This window comes from Cebus imitator, unplaced genomic scaffold (genome assembly GCF_001604975.1).
Source record: "Cebus imitator isolate Cc_AM_T3 unplaced genomic scaffold, Cebus_imitator-1.0 Scaffold51, whole genome shotgun sequence".
In the NCBI taxonomy this organism is placed as follows: Eukaryota; Metazoa; Chordata; class Mammalia; order Primates; family Cebidae; genus Cebus; species Cebus imitator.
Window position 1 is genome coordinate 3582295 of NW_016107366.1, and position 11270 is coordinate 3593564.

Sequence of the window (11270 nt, forward strand, 5' to 3'; positions counted from 1 at the left end):
TTCCTGTATACTTCACCATCTTTTGGTTATGGGCTTGATGAGAATGATAGTCGAATATCATGCCATGATCCAATTCCTTCATGCTGATGCAGATGTTTCAGTTTGAGTAACTGAGTTTTTACAAAGATCCAATCCTGAGCCATGTGTTAGAGGGTCATCTAATCCTGCATCACTGTTTTCTGGTATATCTACAAACATTTTCTGAACCTGGAAAAGGGGTGTCTCTCCATAGCTTTCAAAATGACCCAAAGAAGACTATTTATAGAGAAAGCCTCTGGTCAAATCACTTTTTCCATGGTAATCATAGTGGTTAGGATGACTGAGGTGGTAGTTTTCCTGTCTACTCAATTTCTAGGGTAGCCTTTTCCAAAATCCTTCCTGAGGCTGTTGAACACTTCTGTCTGGTCAGTCAAAGCAGTTCATATTTTTATGCTCCACATTTTCAAGACGTGCATCATAAGACCATCATCCTCAAAGTCATATGATTCAAGATTATTCAAAATATGCTATTTATTTCATAGGACTCACAACTCCCAATTGAATGGACATTTCCAGTGGGTTCCAAGCCCTCTTCATTCTACATGTATGTTCCATCACAACTATCAAATGGAGAGTTCAAATGAAGAACCAGCTCTGTAATCTGTGTCTAGTAAAATTATTCCTAGAAGTATGTTTTGTAAATTCATTCACATTAGAGACATTTATATCTATCAGTTTCAATTTTCAGTTTAACTAAACAAATTCTCATTTTCCTTGGGAGAATCGGATCTATCTTGTGGTGGTAACTTTTCATGTTTTCCTTCTTTGAGAGAAATTTCCTCTAGAGTTATTCTAGTTCTGTTGAAATCTTTTACACTTACTAAATATTCTCTGAAGTCTTCACTTAAATCTTTCTTATTAGAAGATGACAAAGAAGACAAGGAAATGCTATCCACACCATTGCTCAGGTAACTATTTTAGCATCATGATTCATGGTCTGGACATTTTCTGTTTTATAACTTTGATTTTCAGTTAAATCTTGGTCCTTATTAGTAGCTTTATCCTTAGCCAAAACTCTAGCATCACACATATGTCGGTAGGTGAATTCTTATTTCCATTGATTGTGATCAAAATCCCAGAAACTTGAGGCCAGCTAGATTTCAGTAGGGGGAGAGGAACCATCCAATAACCTGAGGTGGAAATTGTACCTAGGTCATGTGTAAAGCCAACTTCTTTCTACCAGTAGCATATGATCTAATAAATCCTTATCCCAAATGTTTATTTCCATTACATACTTCTTACTGCTGGTAGTTTCTTGTTAGCATACTTGAGTGCAGAGGTACTCTAATGGATAGCTGTTAGTACTTAGAAGATTTTGTAGATCTATAGCTCTATTGAAGGAATGTGATCTGGTTATAGTTGAAGGTGCAAGAAATGACTCGGAATGGAATGTGAACAACTGTGTGACTTTACCATTTTTTTCACTAGCAATATGCACGATACTGTCTGAGGATTGAGCTAAGCTTTCTCTGGAACTACTTCTAGTAGCATAAGAGTTTGCTGTAGGTCTTTGCTTACTGTTGAAACTCAGTGGGTTTCCATAAAATCCATTCAGTGGTGATTTTGGAGCACTGACTGAAGAATAGGATGTCCTTCATAATAACGTGCCTTTGACAAATGTACCCAAATTAAATGGTCCATAAAAGTCATTTGGTTTAACTTCTCTGCTAACTTTGATGTGAATAAAGAAACACTTTTCAAACCTACCTTTATCCTGTTTTTATCAAACATTACTTGAATTAGGAACATGTTTTTCAGGATCAATTAATTAATCAATCATGAATTTTGAGTCTTGTTAGGCTCTTCAGTACCTTGTGCACTAAGTTGGTATTTATTTGCTTTTCTCCAATTAAATGAATGAAATGATGGACAATCAGCCATTGCTTTTTATGTAACTTTGACATTACTGTTCTTAGAAGTTCCTAATATATTAGCAGGTGTCCCATTTGACATTGGCTGCACTGTACTTCTTAGAGATTTTGTCCAATACGTTGGTAACTTGGAATCCAAAAATGTCTCGATCAGTGGTTTTCCCTCAATGAGCTATAAGGTGCATTTGTTCTTAGATTTTTACCTAATCAATAGGACTGAAACACCAACGTTTCAATCTTAGATCACAAAGAAGCTGTGCAAAAGTAATTTTCACACCTCTAAGGTATAGTCTATAAACAGCAACCCTAATTGGACTGGTAGCCTACCAAGATGAACTTGCATTTATTGAAATGGAAACTGAAGGTTAGTCAAGAAGGACTACCTCAAAGGAGTCATTCCTCCTTTCATTTTGTCAAGAAAGGTGCATTTAAATACAAACATACACACACACATGCATGTACCACATGCACACAGAGATATACACACATATATCTGTATGTAGATATATAAAAGATAAGGAGATTTAAATCTACAGCAACTGTGTGATCCACCAGTTTTACCTCGGGATATATTCTAGAGTGTGTATTTTAGCCAGTGTGAGGTCATGCTGCCTCCTTGGCTGCAGCCCAGCTGCGGGTTGCCTAGCAACCTGCCATTGTTGCCTATCATGCTCAGGAGAACATTTGTTCTGGAATTACCATAATGTGATCCAAAAGAAATGCCAGGAGAACACGAATCGCATTCTGTGTTTTTGGTCTGATGCATGTCTTAAGCCTTTTATCAGATTGATGTCTTTTACAAAGCAAGATTAAGATTAAGGAATCTTAAGTGTGACTGAATTCAAATTTAGGCACTTTATACCCTATAAACTAGTACATTAGTTTTCTAGGCCTGCTTAACAAGGTACCACAAGAGGAGAACCTTCAAATAAATTTATCATCTCACAGTTCTGGAGGCTGAAATGTCAAAAGCAAAGAGTTAGCAAGGTTTGTTTCTCCTGGGCAAGGAGGAGGGATCTTTTCCATGCTACTCTCCTAGTTTCTGGAAGTTGTTGGCAATTTTTGGCATTCCTTAGCTGATAGACATATCATGCCAACTTCTGTCTCTATCATCACAATAAGGCAGTGTTCTCCTCCTGTGTCTATCTGCTTCCAAATGTTTCTCTTCTTGTAAGGACAGAACACATTAGATTAGGGCTTATCCCAATCCCTTATTACCTAATGACCTCATTTTAACCTTATTTCATTGGCAAAGAACCTATTTCCAAAAATGATCACCTTCACAGGGACGAAGGGTGAGGTATTAGACATAGCTTCTTGGAGACACTATTCAACCCACAATACCTTGCTATTTACTTAGCCTTATTATACCTCAGGTTTCATGTGAACAGAATTGGGATAATGATAAAACCTACTCCACAGAGTTGTAAGGAGCAAATGAACATATTAGTGTAATCGTCTAGATTTATTCTCACACATATTAACCTATAATGAACATCAATTTATTTTTCTTCCACTTTCAACTCCAACCCTTTGGTCTAGTTTTTCTCTCCTTTCGGATTCCTTAGGAACATAATCCTCGGATATCCTGTTCCAGTGTTTTATTACATAAACTTTCAATGTATTCTTTAAAACCAACTCAAATTTGTTTGAAGCTTATTTAACCTCTTTATAGAGGTAGAATTGCTTTCAATGAGTATGAGACACATTAATGTTACCATGATGTATCATATTCAACTTGATAAATATTGTCTGGCTAATTGTTTAAATTTGTATAAATAGAATATGATGTATTAGATTTTAAAATAATTCAAACAAGGTTGGGTATGTATGATAATATTGACTGAAAGGATATGTGTATCATCTTAACCAAGAAGCGTCTCTTCCATTGTGATTTGATTCTGATCAGACTACTTAGTAAACACATTTCTAATTTTCATTTAGCGGTTCTTGGGAATTTAATAATTTATTGCAAGTATATTGCTAATAGTTTTAGTTTGCAATGTGTTCGATTTAGAGCATATTATGTAAGAATCAGCTGCTTGGTTTATAAGTTTTAATTTTGAAATAATTTTAAATCTTTTAAAATGTTATAAAAAGTACTTAAAGAATAATTTTAAAAATGAAATTAAAACTTCAGCACAAATTGTAGTAAATGAAATTGGAAAAGCAGTGTTAAACCTATTTTAATTAGTAAAATTAATTAAATCAGACTTTCTGCTCAAAAAACTGTTATAATAAGAATAGAGTGTTCACATGTAGCTTTCACCCAGCTTTCTCTGACATGAACCTCTTCATGACAACTACAATTGTTACAACTAAGAAATTAATGTTGGCACAATACTATCAAGTAATTGTGCAATTTGTTTGGATACCACCAGCTTTTCTTTTACAATACTGTCTATCTGTCCTAGGATCCAATTCAAAATTCCTCAAAGGGTTTGCTCATGTCACTTCATTGTCCTCCCAATGACAGTTCCTCAGTCTTTCCTTGTTTTTCATGACTTTGCTATTTCTTAATAATACTAGTATTTTTTGTTGTTGTTAAATATCTTTGAATTTGGGTTTATCTGATGTTTTCTCATTAAGTTGAGATCATGCACTTTTGACAAAAATACTTTGGAATTGGTGTACCCAACATAGTGTATCATGTCAGGAATTATGATTTTCATGTTTTATTAATGGTGACATAAATATTATTTAGGATGGTGTCTACCAGCATTCTCTACCATAAAGGTACTATGTTTCCCTTTAGAATTAATAAACATTTTGTGCGAGATACTTTGAAACTTTGTAAATATTCTGTCTGTTCATCAGTGAATTTTGCCTGCAGTGATTATTGTGATTTTCTAAGAAAGGTTTTCTTTTCCTTCATTACTTCTGTGTTTATTAATTGTACATACTTTTCAAGGAAGAGCTATCCCTTGTCCTTCATTGATTTACATACTCAGTTATTAATTTATATTCATGTGGGCATATTTCAGAGTCTGAGTTAGTATGTGTAAACACACAGGTCATAAGGGTACTGATTTTAGTTTATATTGTTACTAGAAACAAATACCAAAACAAATATGTGAAGTAGAAATAATGTCAATCTTTTAAGAAACATCTTTAATGAGCTAGATGTGATAAAATAAGCCTCAAATAATTCATTTAACTGCATTAGTTACAATAAAGTTACATTTAAAAGGATACCTTTATTATAATGTATATTTTTTTAATCCAAGAAGTTTAATGCTGAGCTCTTTGGAAAATGAGTAATAGGGACTCAAGGAATAAAAAAGATACCTTACTAAATCTAGCCGAATGTGGAGGAGAGAGTGATGTATCAAGCTTTTACACTCCTCCATAGAATATACTTCACCCAGTAAGTAGATTACAAACAGTGGGGTCAAAAGAAATATTGGAGGATATATGGCCCACCAGAAACTGCTTACTGTGGAGCCCTTGCTCTGAATATGTTAATTGAAATGTCAGAAATCAGATCCTTCTAGAGGACCTCAGCTAATTATTGATTTATCTCTGTTTCCACTAGTACTAATTTGATCTTTGAAATGGAGAGTATCACAATAATTGAAAGAATTACAATGTTCAGGGCTTTCATCTATGTATCTAAAATAATGAAATATTAAGAAAACATGATTAAATTATTTGATATCTTCCAAGTTAGAATGAAAGTCAAATTATATAATAATAAAATAAAGGTAATACTTTATATTTGCCAAAGCAATCTGATTTTCTAATGAACGGTGCCATGAAGGTTACATGATAATCTTGCACTAACATACTATTACAATACTTAGAAAATCTTTTATGGTTATTCTAAAATTATTTTCAGGGTAAAAATTGCAGAAAGTAAAAAACTGGTTTCTATTGTCTGAACAATCATGACAAATTCTGGGAATTGCAACTCTAAATTGTATGATAAAGTTTCTCATCATTATTATATGTTACTATATTGACACAATTTTGAGATGTTCCACAATCTTCTAGTCCAACACTTTTTGTTTTTAATACATTTAAAAATTTTTAGGATATTTTTGGATTTACAGAAAAATGCAGAGCTACTACAGAGAGTTCCCATATACCCGTACCCAGTTTCCTCTATCATTAACATATTACATTGCTATGGTTCACTGTCACAACTAAAAAACCATTATTAATATAATGTATTATTAATTAAATCACAGTTTATTCAGGTTTGACAACTTTTTATCCAGTATCTTTTTTCTATTCCATGATCTCATCCAGGCTCCCACATTATATGTAGTTATTATATCTCTTTAGTATTCTTCATTTCATGACAGTTTCTTAGCCTTTACTTGCTTTTGATGACCTTGACAGTTTTGAGGGGTATAGTTTAGACCAGTTTGGGGAATGGTCCTCAGTTTGAGTGTCTTATTTTTGTAATGGTTAAACTAGGTTGTAAGTTCTTCGGAGGATGACACAGAGGTAAAGCGTCATTCTTACAACGTTATATCAAGGGTAAATGTTATCAATGTGACTATCAACATGAAGATATTAACCTTGATAATCTGGTTGAGATAGTGTTTGTTTACTTGTACTTTGATTGGGATTTTATTAATTATACACATAGATATGGAAATAACTGTTATCTTTGTAATCTTGGGTCTTCCAATCCATGAAAATATCAGGCCCTTTCATTTATTTGACCCTTTAATTTTTCTCAGTTCTGTTTTGGAGTTTTCATTGTAGAGATATTGAACATTAGATTTATTCACAGAAATTTTATTTTTATGCTATTTTAAATAATATGTAAGAAATAATTTCCTAATTGTTTGTAGCAAGTGCATAGAATAAAACCATTTTTGTATATTCACTTTGTATTCAATGACCTTGCTAAATTGACTTGTTACTAAATATATATTATTACCTGATATACTATTGATATATTGACATTGAGAATATTTTCATTCCTATTTTTGCTTATTGAATGCAAGAATACAACATAAGATTTAACCTCTTAGCAGAAATTTAAGTATATGATACAGTAGTGTTAAATATAGGGACTATTTTCTACATTAGGTTTCTGGATTTATTCATTTCGCATAATTGAAATTTTACACTTGTTGATCAACACCTACCTGTTTTCCCTTCTACTCAGCTTCTGGTACCTGCTATTCCACTCTGCTTCTATGGGTTTGACTGTGTTAGATTCCACATATAAGTAGAATCATGTAGTAATTGTCCTTCTTACCTTGACTTCCTTTAGTTAGTATACTGTCATTCAGATTCATCCAGATTGCCACAAATGATAGTATTTCTGTCTTTGTAAAATGGAATAATATGCCATTTATGTAAATAGCACATTTTATTTTCCCATTCATCCATCAGTGGACATTTAGGTTGCTTCCATGTTTTGGCTGTTGTATGTAATACTGCAGTGAACATGGGAGCAGATATCTCTTCAATATATGTATCTTCAAGATGAAATTAAATCATACATACATATATATATATGTATATATATATATATATATATTTAAAAGTAGAATATCTAGATCATATGGTAGCTTTATTTTTAATTTTTTGAAGGCTCACCATACTGTTTCCATAGTGGTGGGACCAATTTACACTTCCACAAACAGTGTACAGGGATTTCCTTTATATTCTCAGCAACATTTTATTTTTATTTTTTTTTTTACAATAGTTACCTTAACACAGATGTGGGTTGATGTCTCTCTGTGGTTTTGATTTCCACCTTCCTGATGATTAGTGATGTAGAAAACCTTTTGACATACCCATTGGTCATTCTTATGCTTTTCTTACAGAAGTATCTATTTAAATCCTTCACCTAGTTTTTAATTGTGTTTTTTTTTGCTATTGAGTTATAGGAATCCCTTTTGTATTTGAGATATTAACTCCTGTTTTGGCTTGCAAACATTTTCTCTTTTCTCATAGGTTGTCTCTTCACTCTGTTGATTATTTTGCTGTGCAAAAGGATTTTGGTTTTGTGTAATTACACATGCATTTTTGCTATAGTTGCCTGTGCTTTTGTTAACATGTTCAAAAAGCTGTTGCAAAGGCCAGTGTAGAGTAGCATTTTCCCCACGTTTTCTTCTAGGAATTTTACAGTTTTGTGTCTTAGATTTAAGTTTTTAACCCATATTTGAGTTGATATTTTGTGTATGGTCTAAGTGTCCAATTTCACCCTTTTGCCTGTAGGCATTCAGTTTTCTCACCACTGTTTGTTGATGTAACTATTCTTTCCCCATTGTGCGTTCTTGGTTTCCTCGTGGAAGGTAAGTTGACTATATAGGCAAGAATTTATTTCTGGGCTCTCTGTTCTGTTTCATTGCTCTATATGTCTGTCAATTTAAATACAAATATGTACTTTTTCATAAGTACTTTGTAATTACCAGTGCAAATATCTGTTCACATTTTTTTCCTGTGGGGGTAATTTTATAAAAGAATATTCTGTACACACACACACACACACACACACACACACACACACACACACACACACAGACACTGTGTTTCTTCTTTAGTCAGTGGTATTATTTTGATGCCTCTAAGTACTGTAGTGGTATTCTCTCTTTTACTCCAAATATTGTCAACTTTTACTTTTTCTCTTTTCTCTTGATGAGTCTTGATGTCAGCTTATCAAGTTTAATATCTTTTTTCCAATAACTAAATCCTGACATTTCAAATTTTTGTTGCCTTCTACTGTGCCATTGATTTCTTATGTCTTATTTCTCCTACTTACTTTGCATGTTTTGGTTATCTTATCTAGTTTCTTGCAATTGAAACATAAATCATCACTGTTATTAAACATATCTCTTTTCTTATAGAAGCCTTTAAATATAATTTTCTCTCATAGTTCTGCTTTAGCTGAATTTTACCATTTTTAATATGTTAAATTTTGTCATTTAATTTAAAATATTTTCTTATTTCCCTTTACAGTTATTTTTTATCTTATGGGTTATATATTGGAGATTTTTTTAGCTGTCTTAATGCTATTGACACCTAACTTATCTCCATTTTAGTCATACATCTGGCTACATGACTTCAAAATTTGGAAATAAATTGAAACTTATTTTGTGATTTCATCAATATTGGTTAATATTATCACGTGAAAATGATACGTGTTTTAAAGTGGTTGGTTTGAGTTCTATAAATACTCAGGCAAAGTTGATTTATAGAACTGTTGACATCTTTTATATCCTTCTTCATTTGTACTGCACTACCTTTAAAATACAGGAAATGAATATGATTTTTACTCTTTTTTCATAGACTGTATGTAATTGTTGTAACTGGCAGGTTTATTTTTGTCTGAAACTTGTCTGCATGTCTGAGAACTAAAAGTTTGTGTAAGGAGCTAAGCTCAGAAATTTGTTTTTTCTCTAATTTTATATAACTAATCCAAAGTCTTATCTATTCAGGGATTCATGATATATGCAAGATTAGACAAAAATGTTTTGAAGTCTGAATTTACAAATATCTTTTCTCCTTTGTAAAGAATTTATTCTGGCTGCAGTTTCATGTTTAGAGATTGGTATCAATCAAGGAACTAAATCAAGTATGACTGTTTAAGAACAAGTGTTGTTGGAGGTCTGAGGCTACATTGATATGACTGCTCAAACACATTTTCCTGCCCTGGAAAACATTTGTATTATAGCCACATATGTGGCCAATACAAAATTAGTTTTGTGTAGTTTGGGTTTCGTGTGTTTATTTCTGTTTCCTCTCATAGCCCAAAGTATTTTTCTCTTAAGATCTAAAATAGAAAGGCGATGTAGTTTTGAAGTGTGTTGCCATACATATGCACATTCTATATGTCTAGTCTTGTTTATACAATCCTCACAACAACCTCACTGTGTGGATAAACAATCCTTCAGTTGCGATTGAGAAACAAAAGCTCACAAATGTTAAGTAACTTACCTCAATTCCCATAGCTAACTGTAGAAATTATTTATTTGGCCATCACCAGAGTTTTTTGGATGATAAACAGTGAAAAGAAAATTTGAAAAGTAAGTTACTCTTGTTGATGTCTTGGCTAATTGAATAAAAAGCCACAAATATTTTTGCACTTAAGGGAAATTGAAAATGCCTAAAAGAAAGAGAAAAGCTTCTAATTCTTTCTGAATAATTTAGGTTGACATTATTCTAGACACAGTTCAAGTCACAGCTTCAAAATCTTTAATTATTATGTGGGAGTGCACACACATGCAGATTTGTGTATGTGGTTGGTTGAGTTTGGACTGATATTTCAAAGGAACATATTCTTTGAACCTTCAACAACAGCAAATATTTTGGAAGACTATTTCAGTTTTTTATGTGGCTAATGCTCTGTGATAATAATAAGGATCATATGCCAGCGTCAACTAAAATTAACTACAACGTTTCAGAACAGAAATCAGAAAAGAAGCAAAACATGGGAAATCTCTTTCTTTGTTAAAAGAAAGATCATGCTTTGTTGCCTTTCCCCATCAACGCTTTGGCAAAAGAGCTGGCTAGCTTAAATTTTATTAGTGCCATTAATAACCACGGCATGTCAGATAGGCTCTCAGCTATAGGCTAATCTCTTGGGTGACTGGATACCTATATATTTAGAACGCTGTGGATGCTACTTTAAGTATTTAGAAGTTGGTTGGCTCATGTAACTCTCTTACCCTTGTACAAAGCTTCCACATATTTAGAAGGATATTTGTTCCTAAGTGTATCTTAATGTCAAATTTGTTCATCAATGCTTGAATCGCTCTAATCAAGAATTTGTTCAGTAAAAATTTCAATCCTAAAAAAGTAGATTATTTTCTATTGTTAAGTGCCATTAAGAATCAGGAATAAAATGTTATCGTCAAGCAGCTAAGCACTAATTTTAACCTCATATGATATTATCTGCTGTCACATATTAATAGAAAATATTAAAATTCCGTATTCTAATTCCATGCATCTATAGAATTGATCAAATTGTATGTTTTTTGAATGTGCCAAATGTTTTATCTCCCATGTTCCAAAGACAGATGTGATCAATGTCTCACGTATATATGTATAGTTATAATCTTAGTAATATTTTCGAATGCTGCAGTAATTCTGGGGAAATTAAAGGTATGAATAAAAATAGGAACTGCTAACTTAAGTAGCTATTGAAAGGTTGCAGTTGATCCATTAGCAATTATTTAGTAAATAAGTAAAATTAAAACTCAGTTGTTTTTTTTTTTTTTTTGAAATTACAAATTGAACTGTCACCAAGTTATATTGATTTTTTAAATATGTGTGATAGTTTTAGACCATGATACAGGTCATGCAGCTTTGCCTATTCCAGTTGTGAGACTTAAGAGGTACACCAGATGTTGTGGAAATACAAGGACCCATCCCCACTGTGCCTTTTTCTGA

General features: G+C 32.6%; 1 pseudogene; it reads right to left on the reverse strand.

Moving 5' to 3' along the window:
* Nucleotides 1-472: 472 nt before the first annotated feature.
* LOC108303813 lies at nt 473-9827 on the reverse strand (annotated as a pseudogene).
* Between the last annotated feature and the right edge of the window lie 1443 nt (nt 9828-11270).